Below are 14,019 nucleotides of genomic sequence, written 5' to 3'. Positions count from 1 at the left end.
TATATATATAAAATCGGCGTGTAGATTACCAGAGGAGCAGACACAGATCTGAACTTTCAATTACAAGCTGACTACTTCCTTTTCCCCCTATCCGTCTATAAAATACTTTCATTACTTTTCTACATTTTTATGCTTATTTTCAACACACTTTCATTCATTTAATATTATTATTATTACTATCATGATAGGTTATAGCTACTACTAATTGTATATATATTACTATTCAATTTATCACTATACAAGGCATGTCACAGCTACATAAAGATTCTTCAGCACCTCTTCTTCCTCTTAGTTTGCTCTTCATCCGTAGCTTCTCTCGGCTCCTTCACACACAAAGACCTGCAGAGTCACAAGGCGACTCGCGAGCTTTTTTTCACCGTCTCTTTACCTATTAAATTATAATTTTTTGTCTTTCCCACAATTGCCAGAATAAAACTCTCCTGGAAAAGCCATCGCTCTCATTCATTTGTCTCCTCCATTCAGTTTTTTCTCCCCCGGTCTCCAGCTCACCTCCCTCTCTCCCCCTCCCGTTTTCCCTTCTGGACGCTGTTCGGCGTTTGGCGTTGGGGCTATGTTGCTTTTAGCTAGCTTGTTTGCCGACCCAGCTAACTCTCCGTATGAAGCACGAGACGTGATGAGGCTGAAAAGGTGAGGGGTGGGCGGCTGACATGCCTGACCAATGTGTCTCATTTTTATGTGACATGTGCTACAGTGGTTCTTGGTATTTCCTACATTACTGGAGGGGGGAAAAATCCACAGAAACTTCATGTTTGCCTTATTGGTTTGATGTATAGACGTTTGCAAAGTGGGCAGATGTGTGAGTTTGAGTACCCTGGCCCACATGGGAAATGCAGTAAAAAAGAAAAAAGATTGACCAGCCCTGTGAGGTTTACATTTGATACCTATACTTCCATCTACCCACCATCCAAGCGGAAGCTGTACCCAGCGTTCACCTGCCGCCTCCACCTCCCCCCCATCATGACCCGCATCGCTCAGCATCCTCTCCCTGATACTGATGCTGCAGGGTGGGACTATCCAGCTCCGCTCTTTCTACCAGCGCTGAGGAGTAAAGATGTCACAGCTTACCGGCTGGGCATGCAGGACGATATGCCTCTCAACTCCGATGCTCCTTCCTTCTTTCCGGGCCGAGACGGATGAAGGAGAGAAAAACAAAAGAGGAGAACGGAAACGAACAGACGTAAAGACGCCGGCGGCCGGGTGAAACAAGGAGAAACAGAAAGAGAGAGAGAGAGAGGGGAAACGGAAAGCAGGAGGAGGAAGAGGTGTCCGTTGCCGCTGTGCATGCACTCAGTGAGGCTGCTTTACGGTTGTGAGGCAGAAGGCTGTAGATTCACCTAAACATCGCGAGCACGCACTGCCTCACGCCACGCAGCCCTCCCTCTCCCGCTCTCTGTCTCCGCACTAAAGACGGCAGCTGCTGCTCTATGAGAAATAGAACACTGTGTCCCCCTCCCTCTACCCCTCTCCTCCTACCTCGCTTGCTCACAAAGACCCCCATCACACACACACACACACACACACACACACGCACACACACACACACACACACACATCTAGCGTGTCCTCACCCCCTCCCCTTTTGACTAACATGTCCCACTAGCCTGCTGGCAGTGGGACTCTGACTTACATATATCTGTGTGCATATGCATTCAGGGTCGCATTGTGTTTGACATTGTTTCAGCGGCAGAGTGACTTTTTTCTGTCTGCACAGTATGAAAGTGAATCATGGCGGGGCAGTGATGCGCATCGGCGTATTTTTTTTTTTGCAAAGTGTGTGGGTGATTGTTGAGCATCATTTGCTACTGTGCTGTTAAGGGGAAGGAAATGTTATGGCTTTTTATGTTCTGTGGTTATCAGAGGTGTAGGCGTGAGTATTTACTTGTTAGACTGAACTCGAAAGAGAAACGTGTGGAAAGAGAAACGGTACTTTACAATACTTTGCTCCTGATGCGCCTTTGCTTGGTTATGAGTGCATTTGTCCTCATCTTGCCATGCATTGCTCAAGGATCCATAACATTTGAATGTTTCCCTTGTTTGTCAGTTTTGGAAAGTGTCGAATGCACCAGCAGTCACACCGCTTTACTGTGATACCCCTAAATGAAATCAAGAGTGATCAATGGCCTCTAGCAGCCAGCTAATGTGTATATATAAGTTTAATGTCAGTATAAATAAAACTTTTCATCAAAGGCCTCAGAGGTTTTGTCAGAGAACATTAGTGGACAAAAAGCATCCCACACTCCACATGGAGGTGGGTGCTTCATGTTGTGTGGAATCCTTTCTGATTGATGTTCACTCTGAGCTTCAAGTTTCGCAAAGAAGAAAGGCAAATATTTCGGTCTCTAGATGTGCAAAGCAAATAAAGACATACCCCAAAAGACTTGCACCTCACCAGTGCCTGAGGTAGGGTCAACAAAGTGCACAATCATTTATCACTTTTCTTCCACTTCAAAATATGCATAAATTTGTGATGGTCTATAGCATAAAAACCCAACAAAAATAGACTGAACTTTGTGGTTATAACATTTCAAAGGGTTTGCATACCTTTATGAACAAGAAAGTGTCCGTTAGGGACACCTTGTGGTCAAAGCCTGGACAAAAGGGCAACATTAAATGACCCATGCCTGAATTGTCACTTTATCTGTGTTTGTATGTGTTTGGGGGGACAGAGAGTCTATTGTCTAGAGGTCTTCTGCCCAGACCAACGCTTGTGGCAGCCCAGCCGGGGGACGGGGACATGGTAGAGGAGCTGAAGACCAAATGTTACTGTGCAATGCTTCACCACAGTTTATTACGGTGCCACAGCTGGGGTTACAAAGACGTGGTGCCCTTTTATGGTCAGGTCATGGGAGTGACTCTTGGGGCAGTCCAGTTGATGAAGTCTTCCCACTGTGGTCATTGTTAATATTTGAATAGGCTGATGGGTAAAAGAGGACACCATCTTGCTGTCACATGCCGGATGACTTTAAAGAGCCATCCACTTTTCCTTTAAGATTACAGACAAAGCTAGAACTTCATCAGAGCTCAGCGTTTATGACTGTGTTCTTGTGAACCATTAGCACCCTTACCAAACTAAGACACTGTCTTATAAAGCATTTTCACCTTTTGTTATCGTTAAGAATCAAAAAAGGTCAATGTCTTTTATTGGGATTTTATGTGATAGATGTGGCCTCATCTAAAGTGAGCTTCTTCTTCTATGTGTTTATCCCCAACATGGCTTGTGACAAATTTCTTATGGCTGTTTTTTAATAGCTCTCTTGACAAAATGTGGGAGACTCACTGTACAAAAGACGCTGCTTATTAATTAAGTCAGACCTACTGAAGCCTGACATAGGCATAAGAGCTAAATGTAGAACAGAGAGACAGTCAGATGTCCAACTTCACTCTCAGCTCTTCCTGTTTTTGTGGTTGTGTCTGAGAAGTGGACTTTCTGACTGATACTTTCACATCACCAAACAGTGTCCAACATTGCTCAACCAAGAGCACATATGCAGCTGGTAATCTCACGCAAGCCTTAGAAAAGTTTCTGTCTTACTTCATCCTTATTTTACACCGGCACTCACATCAACACTTTGTACACAAAAGATGGGAGGAAATCACGGGCTGTTCTTTGATATTTTCACAAGTAATTTGATGTATTCTAGCCAGTTGACATCGCTCTGGTAAAACTATAGGAAAAGACGAGTTAGCAATTGTCTAAACAGCAGACGGCTCTTTCCAAAATGTAGGAATAAGACAGTTTAATTGGGATGCTTTGCTAATTTAATGGGAAATAGAGTTCGTAAGGTGTTTAAACAGAACATTCACAGTTTCTCCCCATCAGCACCACCCCCAACACAACCACAACACCAAGCAGATGTTCTCGAGAAGAAAAGAGGTTGGGGGCAGTTTCGTCTGTTGTGTGCTAATAAACGTCTTTGATGTGCTAGCGTGTGTGTGTGCGTGGTGGGGGTTTTGGGGCTTGACCAAGTACCTTGTGTTTAATCATTCTGAATGTGGTTGACAGATACATTGCTCAGATGTCACCGGCTGAGAATACTCTTGAAGGTGACTTCCCACTGTGTTTGTTTTCATGTCATGAAACATAAAATCCAGAGAGAGCCTCTTGGAAAGGCTTTGTCCAAAAAGCAGTAATCAGAAGTCCTCTTTCAGAGTTTAGAAGTGTTTTTATGGATATAGATTTAAATTACACCCAAGTCTAAGCCATTGGACCCAATCTCAATAACCCACAAGACAAGTATTTCAGACTGAGCCCAGCCAAGCCGAGGCTAGATCACCAAGGCGCTCACTGGTGAGGTTAGCCCAATCTTTCTAATCTGAACAAGGTTCACCCGTTTTCTGTGGTTTTGCTTCATTCCGGTCCCCGAGTCTTAGCTGCTTTCACATTTGCTGCCTTTTCAGGTCAAGGATCATTCTCTGCCTCACCAAGTATCTTGGTATCTTGTTCTATCTGGTCATAGGGAACGTTAGAATAAAACTAGAGGGACCAGATGAAGTACTTACTGAAGTAGTGCTGGAATAGTTTAAGAGGTGTGCATGCTCTGTGGAGCTGAGGCATCTCCATGATGCTATTGAAACAAACATGTTTGTGCATGTGGTTGTGCAGACCCCCTCCTGAGAAATATTATTATGACCTAATGTGGGCACATTGTTCTGCAAGATAACAGCTCTGCTCCAAACCAACCCAAAACGGATAAATTGCTCGTATCCAAGGTTACCACTCAGATGAGAAAGTCAATTTGCATAAGCTTCTGGAGAAAGTTTGCCTACAAAGACAACTACTGTACACAGTTCTTTGGGAAGAAAACCTGAGATAATGACTGCCAAACCCATCTAATGGGAGGAAGATTTTCAAACTGTGGTCTATTAATAGCCGTTGTCAGTGTGTCGTTAAATTCACATCTGTTGTGGTTTACGCTGCCTTGTCCATAGTCAGGTGCAAAAGAGAGGTCAAGATAATTTTTGAGAGCCACATAGAAATATAGAAAAGTGTATCTGAAATATTAATACCTGCACAGAATTGACAACCGGTGTAAGGTAGAGAACCTTGTGTTATTTATACAGTGTCTATGATTTGTTTAGGTCCATCTCCTTGGGCTGGTGTCCATTTTGTGAAAAGCAGAGACTCGTCGGTGGCGTTTGTGTGTCTCCTTAATGAGCCCAGTCATGCTTTATGAATTATGAAGAGATGTCAGGTGCAGTTGTTACTACTAGGGCAAAAGACTGAGAGCACAAAAAAGCTGACCAAAGTTTTGGTTAGCACTTTGTTTTAGCGATCTATTTAGTACAAGATGAATGCTTGCCCCGGCCAAGAATGCTGAAGCACTGTAAAACCAAGAATTTACAGTGCTTTCCTCCTCAAAACTTTAAGTAGAGGTGAAGCAGTTTTCTCAGGACTAATTGGCATCCTCCATCTGTGCAGAAATAGCTTTTACAGTCGGTACTATGGAGAGGAAAAGGACATTGTGAAACATCCAATCATTCACAAACTATACCTGTAATGAGCCGGTGCCTGCCTCAGGTGGAGAATGGGAGAGACATGGGGTACTCTCTGATCAGGTGATAGACCCACATATAGTGTTGATTTGGATTAGCCCATCAACTTAATATTTCTATGTCTGGAACCACAGATGAACAACAAAGTCATGCACGACTACAGACATTAAGGCACGGGGCTGGGATTGTAACTGGGAGCATTTCCGCTGCAAGGAAACTGAGCTAACATCTGTTATGCCTTGTAGCTCTCATAGTAAACCAGATATATTTTTCATAAAAAGCTTCTCCGCAACTGTGGTAAAGATAAAGACAGGTAATTCCTATTATCCACATCTAGTTGCTGGTCATTGAGGAAGGTAACGTGTCTAGTGTACATTTTGGACATACATACTCTTTATAAAGACTTTTTTAAATGGTCTTTGGCAGTGCCTTTATGAAAGGAAGCCAGTGGCCGGTACACAGTGGTTTGCTCTTTTGCTTTGACTGCAGGTACTGTCAAAGTAAAACCACATTCTGTGCCTTTTTCAGGAAACAAGTAAACCTGAAAGACCCAAGTACTGAAACTTGTTCTCAATGGGCAGAAGCTGAAACAAGCAATTTCTAACATGCATAAAGAAGTATGATGTAGCCATCGCTAACATGCTGTAGTTAGAAAATATCCTAAGTTTTCTTGCCCTCAGTTACCTACAGGTTAGATGTCTTCAGTGAGGATGCTACAGGTACAGTGCCTTGCAAAAGTGTTATTTAACAATCGGAAGTGTAAACGTTTTTTATTGGGACTGGACTAGATGGACCATCCTCAACACTTTTCAGATAGACAGAGAACATCTGTAAGTATCAATTTTCAAGCTTTTGTCACATATTTTCAGGTCAAGACTTTGACTGACTGTAAACACATTGTAAAAACCGTTCTATTGTAGCTCCACCTTTATGTTCAGAGAACTTTGTTCTGTTGGAAAGTGAAGATCAACCCAATTCCAAGTTTTCTGTAATACTGTGTATGTAGCAACTTTTTCAGGCTGGCGATGTATTTAGATCCATTCATTGTAACCATCAACTGTGTGTTTGCAGTACTGCCATATGAAGCAATAATGTTGCAATTTGCAAATATACTTTTACTATCACACTATGGATTTTATTTTATTTTCTGAGGTATTTGTAAGTAGTACGTGCTTTTTAAAATGTGTTGTATGTATATTGTGCATTAAAACATAACAGCGTTGGGGTCTTTGCTTCTAAAAGGTTTCTTTAAGATGTTTTCGATAAAGATGATGAGGTGTTGGCCTTTTCCTATAAAACATCCTCTTTGTTCTCAGAAGTTAATCCAGCCAAACACATATTTCCTTCTCACACTGCAGTCCATCAGCTATATCATTTCTTCTCCTTCTTCTTCTTCATCACGTCTTGTTTTCTTCCTGCTTGAGCCACTGTCCCCCTACCTGCCTGACTGAGGAGGCTTGGCCCCCTCTCTCTGCCTCTGTCAATGTGTTTTGCCCTTATAAGGAGAGAGTACAGACAGACTGTACTAACGGCGCGAGCTCGGCAGGGGTGTTGCAGGGTCGGGGAGACCACATCGATAGGAACAGCAGGGTGAAATGGGAGGAAGAGTGGGGGAAAAGGGCAGAGAGGAGAGATGAGCAACCTCTTTTCTGTCAGCGGATGCCCCCCCATTACCAAAGACTATGTAGGGACCTGAGATGATGAGAAGCAGGTGGATACATTTGACATAATGTAACGTTGAGATCTTAAGAGACCGAATACCTCTCACAAATACCAAATTAATTCAAATGCCGTCGGTGTTCATACTGAGCTCAGCAGCTGCCCACATGCTCATCTGCATACACAAAGCCTAACGTTCAGTTGGTGAGACTCATGAAGTGAGAGTGTGGGATTCGGTGCGGAGGGTTTTACAGTGTGGTGTGACCAGAGTTGTGAGAAAATCTAATCTCAGTATGAATCAACGTGTTCACTGAAGGTCTTGGGAGGTTTGTCTGGGAACATTAGGGAACAAACAGCATCACAAAGACCAAAAAGAATACAGCAGCCAGGTCAGGGAGCAGTGGGATTAGATGAGAAAGAGAACTGAATTTCAAACCAGTCGCTCGGTCATCCCCACCTAAAATCCACACATAAAAGTCCACCTCTCTGACACAGAGAGCGTTAATCAGAGAAGTACACAGGGCTATGGTGACTGTGGAGAAAATTAGAACGTCACATTACTGGTGAGGCACGGTGATGGGAGTATCATGGTGTGGAGATACTTCCATAGTTTATTGCAGAGGGTCTTGTATCCTGTTTTTATATTGTTGCATAAGGTGTTTTTTTTTGTTTTTTTTAGCTAACTTGTCTTAGGACAAAAGAAGAAATTTGTGCTGACGACAGAGATTTAGTTATATATTCTAATTTATTGACTATCACTATGCATTTTGTAATTTCTTTTTAAGTTTATTAGTTTAAACTGCTTGCAAAACATCACATTACAATATTAAGAGCATTTAAAAAAGACACTTGTGAGCCAGATGTGATAAGGTTTGGATTGTCACTTCAAACTGGAACCAAGATTCCAAGTACAAACCATCTCCATCTACATGTTTCAAACATATTTCATAAGTAATAAAAAAATAAAACAAAATGCAGTTTTCCTCTTCTACATTCATGAGAGTCTGTGCACACTGCCTGTGTTGGTTCAGCTGTAGCATTTCTCAGCATCACACCTTCCCTGTAGAGGGAGGGCTGTCCCGCCTGGGAGTATGGGACAGGTGCTAATTGGTTCTGAAGCGTCTGAATGGAGGAGCCGAACCTCAGATGTAGCTGAGTGCGAGGCACTAGGGGCCCCTCATGTGACGTGTGTTTGTACGGCACGTCGGGGAGCCCCCCCTCCTTGCCTCAGCCTCCCCACTGAGTTCTGGTGATGCTCTCGGTGGACCCTCAGCTTCCACTGCTTATGGAGGAATGGCATACCTTTTTTTTGGGGGGGGGGGAATGTGGGAATGCAAATCCGTTTAGTCACAAATCCCCAAGAAGGACTCAAAAATTGGTGGAGGGGGGTGGGCAGGGTGTGAAAACAAACATACCACCCAGCTGGTAAGTTTGTCAGCATGTATGGAGGAAGAGGAGGAGTGGTTTAAAAGCAGAGGGTTTGTGTGTACGTTTGGTTCAGGATATTATCAGCCTCAAACATCCCTGCTTGCTAATCTCTGCCAGCCTGTAGGCGACGGTTTGTTTACTCTGATTTCTTCACTCAAACCCACCCTGAAGCCAACGAGCCCGTCGTCAAATCCCGAGATCGTCTCCATTCAGAAGAGATTCGGCGATAAGCTCCACATTAAAACTGAGCCACCTCCTCCTATCTCATCCCTAAATCTATTAGCTGACATTCGCCTTGAAGTAATTAGAAAGCCAAGAGACAGGAACGAGGTTTGATGTCGCTCCCGGCGGAGTCGGTTACATAAAGAGGCTGTGATGTAACCCACAAGAAGAGTTGAAGTTTACTGGACGAGGAGGAAGTTAAAGGCCGTGCAGGAATGAGGTCAGCACTTCACAGTGACGGTAGCACCTCCGACAGGATCTCTGTGCAGAGATACAAGAACAGAGAAGAAGAAGTGCAAGAAGCAGCAGTTTACTGTAAATATCCTGTCACATTCTGTCTGTCCAACCCCTGAAAAGCTTAAAAATAAACTTCTCACTGACCACTTATGAGGCTGTGCCTGAGGTTTCCCTTTGTGACCCTTGGATTGATGATGTCAGACCCCCAACTCTCATTCAAGAATGATACAAATTTGGCCCTTCCACCAGATGCAGACAGAGAACTATTATTTCTAATCGGGGTAAAATTATCAACTTTTTTTTTTATTATTATTACAATGGAAAATCTAAAGTACAACACAAAGTATTTATGTTTTTAATAACCAAGCTTTTACAACTAGTGGAGTAACAGCTATCCAGAGACTTTTATTAGAAAAGCTGACTTTGCCGCAACCAAATTAGCTTTATTTTAACTTATTAAACTTAATTGAATTTATTAAAACTGTTCTTATAGCTGAAAATAGATTAGCTCAATCAAGTCCAAAATATTTTCAAAACTTTTAGTACAGCAAATGTGCAAAATCCTTCATATGTTTTGGATCTGCAATGGATAAGATCCCTTTCTTAACCCCCACCCTAAAAAAAATACAGTAAAATAAATAAATAAATAAAAATATTGCTTGATTTTAGTCATTTTTATTTCCAAGTACTTTGTACTCGACAAATTTGGTCCAGACAAAGTCCAGAGCTAAATCAGAGTTGCTGTTAATAGAAGCTGTCCAGTCATTCTTTGTTTGAGCTGCTCAGGCTAAAACATCACTTACATCTTACAACTAAAATTCCAATAAAATACAGCCAACTTTGTGGCTATAATGTGATTAAATGTGAAAAAGTTGAAGGGGCTTCACAAAAACAACCCAGTGGAAGGTCAATGAAACAACGCCAGGCCTTGTGAGCCTCCATATTTGCCATTAAGCAGTGCCTCCCTCCTCATCTGATTGAAAATAGAAGCCGTCTGTCTGTCGAATTTAGCGCTTAGAATGTTTCTATAGGACTTTAAAAGCCTGTAATCCACTTTATGAGCGCAACATCGTCCTCATTACTAAAAACGCTCAGCGGAACACTGAGTCGGGTCACATGCCTCACAGAATCTCAGCCCGCTTGCTTTCACATACGGAGCATTTCAGCGTACTTTAATGGCCTCTTCTAGATGCGCCGGATGACCCATAGCTTCAGGGTGTTCTGCGTCGCTCCATCTAAGTTATTTATAACTAACAGACAGTGTGTGTGTGTGCGTGTGTGTGTGTGTGTGTGTGTGTGTGTGCGTGTGTGTGTGTGTTCGGGACACAGCATCTACTTCCACTTCCTCTCATCCACCTCATTGGGCACGTACCAGGAAAAGTGTTGGTCTGTGTCCCATTTGAGCTAAAACACCAAACTACTATAGTGGATGGATGGGATAACGGGTCATCAAAGTGTCCTCACATGCATGGGTAGCAACAGTATGTATAAAAAAAATATGGCTCATTAAAGAAAATGTTATATTTAATCTGTCTTCGTCTTCAATCTGAAAGAGATTCTCAGGGAGCCTAGAATGCAAACTTGGTGACAATTGTGAAAATGTATTTATCAGAAGAATCATGTATCAGGATGATTCTTGGTCACACTTGATGGTTAGCATGGCGTCATAATCGTGTGCCCTTCTGCGACCAGTTTCTTAGAAATCTCTCAGCATTTGTTCATTGCTAGTTGCCGTGTCCAGTTGACGCTGTATGCGCTCTTCCCACATAATTGATAAAGAGGTTTGGACTTCAAGGTTTGACGGTACAATTATCAATATTCAGTCTGCTACCTCACCAACTCCCATTGTGGATTGAAAATGGTGGTTGAGATGCTGACAGGCCAATCAACAACATCTCAACTTGTGCGTAATACTTGGCTATGTCCGGGTTGTACAAACCCTGAAGTGGTTCTGAAAAACAGGGAAGAACTGCTTCGGATCTGCAAATGGAGAAAAATCTAGCTGGTCTGACTGGGGCATAACTGGTTAAAGCCTCATCCCTGGAGACGTAGTCTGGTAAAAACCAGCCACTTGCTCTACATTTTGATTCGCGCAGAAGGTCTGGACCCTCGGCTTTTGAGAAATGATCGCTTGGGTGGACTCTGTTGAAGTTTAAAATTTTACCCAATTGCTAACGTTTGGGCGTCAGTCCAACGCTTTGAAACTTACCAGAAACAGCCTGCCCACACAGATTGAAAGGGCTTGTTCACTTCCTCTGCTGCCATTGCTAAAACTACAGGCAGACTACGACTCTAAAACTGTGCAGAAAATCAACGTCATTGTTCACAACTTCTCTTTCTGTTCGCCTATTGGCCCAGTTCAAATTCTATGGAGAAATCCACCTTAATGGGAGAAAGCCAAAATGGCGCAACAGAGATTGAAAGATGACAAAAACCACTGATGTTAGCAGTGAATATGTGCTAGTTAGCATGTTTAATGTATGTTAAGATCAGAGCGAGTAAGCAGTTGCTGGGTAGAAACAAGACGGCAAAGCTTTATTTGTGTATGCATCCGTGTGAGTGCCAGTATGGAAGTCGGCAGGGAGGTAAGGGGGGTAGGGTGTCCCAGAAACTGGCAAATATCTTGTTCCCTTCCCCCGCCGCTTGCTGGGTATCCACATGGATAGTGACAGACCTGGAAAGCAAGAGACACACAGGGGATGGCAGGATGCCAGCGTGTCTTCCCCCTGGCGCCCGGATCATCCCCCCCTCATTCAAACACTATCAGTTGAAACCAGATTACGGATTAAACGGCTTTACAGCATGAGCGTGCATATTCCCCATATAGTCCATAAGAAAAGCTGCTTCTTCTTCTGTCTGAATGTCTTTACCCCTCTCTGTGTTTTACTGTACATCCACCTCACCTCTTCTCACGTCTAGACCGGAGTTAGTCACCATCCCTTAGTTGTCTGGACTTGCTTCCCCTGAGGCTGAGCTGATTAACTCTAATAGGGAATAACAATGCATGATAATGTGAATTATAATGGACCAATGGCAGCGGCCTTTTGCCCCACGCTCCATATGAAAACAGCGTCTCTGGAATGGTGTACATGAGCCCTGCAGGGACGGGCCAGACAAAGACGAAGCCATGCCAGACTCTGGGTTAATGTAACTGGAAAGGACGTGGGACGCCTGGAGGGGGGTATTGTGGGCCCTCAACATGGCATACACACAGACAAACATGAGAAAACGAGCTTGTTTTCTACTACAGACATGTTTCTGACGGTCAGAGTGCAGACTTTAGAGCAATCAGGTCATGTTGTAGCTGCCGCTGTCTCTTGGTGTGCCTACAGCCAAGTTATTCAAAGTTTTTGCAGCAGCCAGAACAGTTGGTTGCCTCTTCTTCTCTGCTCAAACGCTGTTCAGTTGCCAGCTGGTAACCAGCCACCTCAGCACCTCGTCATTGAGGCCATTGGTCAGTGTACATTGTCTAAGCCTCAAAGTGAAGATGCAAGCAGTGACCTTTACATATCTTGTTCCTCCTAATTTGTCTGAGGGAGTAACTACGGGTGTTTTCTCTAGTTGTTTCTCATCGGGTAGAAGACTGGCTTAACTTCTGTAGCTTAGGTTACAAGAAAAGTATTTTAAGCATAAATGGGGAAGGTCTTACATCTTCCAAAAGATTCCACGTAACCTCCATTAACAAACCTGGAATGGTAAAATATAGAAAGAGAATCTTTCAAAATTCAAAATTAGAAGAAAGAAATTTCAAAGAAAACCAGAAATCTTCTTAGATCAAGAAAAGCCAGATTGGATCATTCATCAGCATTAAGTGACCGTCTTAGATCAAATCTAGACTGTTCGGTACTATGGCTCCATCTAGTGGTGATTTTTGGAGCACGTGTTTCAAAGCTCCTAGATATATCTGTTGAGATAAATTTGTAAAAGGTACCATGGTTGTGCTCAGATAAATGCATTGAAATATGTGTATTAATGATGTAAAGGAAATAGAAGCTATTAGTTCTAAAAGTTATTTACTCTATTTTAATGCAATATCTGCTTTCTGTACCAGCAACCCTTCTGACCCCACTAAGGGCCAAGGGTGTAAAGAAAATGGATGGATGGATGGATGGATGGATGGATGGATGTGCTTTCTGTGGACTTGGAGAAGGCGTTCGACTTCTCCAAGTGAGTCCCACTCACTCCGCCACAGCCTTGGCGGAGTGAGTGGGACTCCGCCAAGGCTGCCCTTTGTCACCGATTCTGTTCATTACTTTCATGGACAGAATTTCTAGGCGCAGCCAAGATGTTGAGGGGATCCGTTTTGGTGGCCTTAGGATCGCATCTCTACCTTTTGCGGATGATGTGGTCCTGTTGGCTTCATCAGATCATGATCTGCAGCTCTCGCTGGAGCGGTTCGCGGCCGGGATGAGGCTCAGTGCCTCCAAATCCGAGGCCATGGTCATGGAAAAGGGTAGAGTGTGCCTTCTCCGGGTCAGGGGGGTCGTCCTGCCTCAAGTGGAGGAGTTTAAGTATCTGGGGATCTTGTTCACGAATGAGGGAAGAARGGAGCGGGAGATCGACAGGAGGATTGGGGCAGCGTCTGSCGTGAATCGGGCGCTGTACCGGTCCGTCGTGGTGAAGAGAGAGCTGAGTCAAAAAGCGAAGCTCTCGATTTACCGGTCAATCTACGTTCTCACCCTCATCTATGGTCATCAGCTTTGGGTCATGACCAAAAGAACGAATTCACGGGTACAGCAACCCTCCCGACCCCACTGAGGGACAAGGGTGTAAAGAAAATGGATGGATGGACATCACAAGACTGAAAACTATTAGCAAATTTTATTTTTTATGGAAATTTATGCAGGCAATTAAATACATGGTCATATAATTCAGTACACCAACGTCTCAGTGTTAAACTAGACAATTATGATATGTAACTTTAAATATTTTTTTTGAGAAACTGAACTTTGGCATTAC

At 43.4% G+C, this 14,019-nt stretch overlaps 1 protein-coding gene across 4 annotated transcripts in view; it reads right to left on the bottom strand.

Annotated features, from left to right (window-relative positions):
- The window catches only part of fam49al (family with sequence similarity 49 member A, like), a 36,666-nt gene extending 35,238 nt beyond the window's left edge, over positions 1-1,428 (bottom strand). For 2 of the 4 annotated variants that reach the window (XM_008421476.2, XM_008421477.2), the window contains exon 1: positions 1,087-1,428. The gene's annotated coding sequence lies outside the window, so the exon portion shown is untranslated. The remainder of the gene's footprint in view (positions 1-1,086) is intronic. The other 2 variants (XM_008421480.2, XM_008421479.2) reach the window with 1 other exon arrangement.
- Positions 1,429-14,019: the final 12,591 nt, after the last annotated feature.

The sequence above is a fragment of the Poecilia reticulata genome, linkage group LG11 (assembly GCF_000633615.1).
Source record: "Poecilia reticulata strain Guanapo linkage group LG11, Guppy_female_1.0+MT, whole genome shotgun sequence".
Classification (NCBI taxonomy): domain Eukaryota; kingdom Metazoa; phylum Chordata; class Actinopteri; order Cyprinodontiformes; family Poeciliidae; genus Poecilia; species Poecilia reticulata.
The sequence above is the reverse complement of the archived record's forward strand: the minus strand, read 5'-3'. Positions and strand labels throughout refer to the sequence as shown.